The sequence below is a fragment of the Suncus etruscus genome, chromosome 16 (assembly GCF_024139225.1).
Source record: "Suncus etruscus isolate mSunEtr1 chromosome 16, mSunEtr1.pri.cur, whole genome shotgun sequence".
Classification (NCBI taxonomy): Eukaryota; Metazoa; Chordata; class Mammalia; order Eulipotyphla; family Soricidae; genus Suncus; species Suncus etruscus.
This window is the reverse complement of record NC_064863.1, coordinates 28968322-28968899: the sequence shown is the minus strand read 5'-3', so window position 1 is coordinate 28968899 and position 578 is coordinate 28968322. Positions and strand designations below refer to the sequence as shown.

The 578-nt window shown below is 30.1% G+C and overlaps 1 pseudogene; it reads left to right on the top strand.

Moving 5' to 3' along the window:
• The first annotated feature begins 276 nt into the window (after positions 1–276).
• LOC126033121 (uncharacterized) lies at positions 277–375 on the top strand (annotated as a pseudogene).
• The last annotated feature ends 203 nt before the right edge of the window (positions 376–578 follow it).

Genomic DNA, 578 nt, shown 5'->3' with positions numbered 1-578 from the left:
AGTAAGACAGTCATTTTCAGATATGATCCTATTTGTTTTGTTTTGTTTAGGCCACATCAGGCATATCTGTTAGAAAAGAAATGACAATAATTGTTCCAAAGTCATAATTTTCAATTATTTTATTCACTCAGTTCTTTATATTGAACCCCCAAACTGTATGTGTGCCAAATTACTTTTATTTAATACATAAATTTTTCATTATTATGTCTTGCATTTCACTTACATTGCTGGGCTATTTTGAAAAATGCAAAAGTAGCATTATCTTATCTCATAAAAGAAATTATTCAGTGCTCACTTATTGGAATGATACAGAGAAGATTAGCATGGCCCCTGCTCAAGGATGACATGCAAATTCGTGAAGCGTTCCATATTTTTTTTAAAAAAAGAAATTATTCAAGTATTTAATAATTAACATGCTCTGAATTTTAGGAACACTGAACATTCCTGCCATAAGAACTTTGTGTTTGATGTTTACATAAGATTATAGTTTTCAAAGTATTCAGTGTGATCTTAGCAACATTTAAGTTAGGGGATTGTATTCCTTTATTCACAATCTTAGAGCCAATGAACCATTAGCA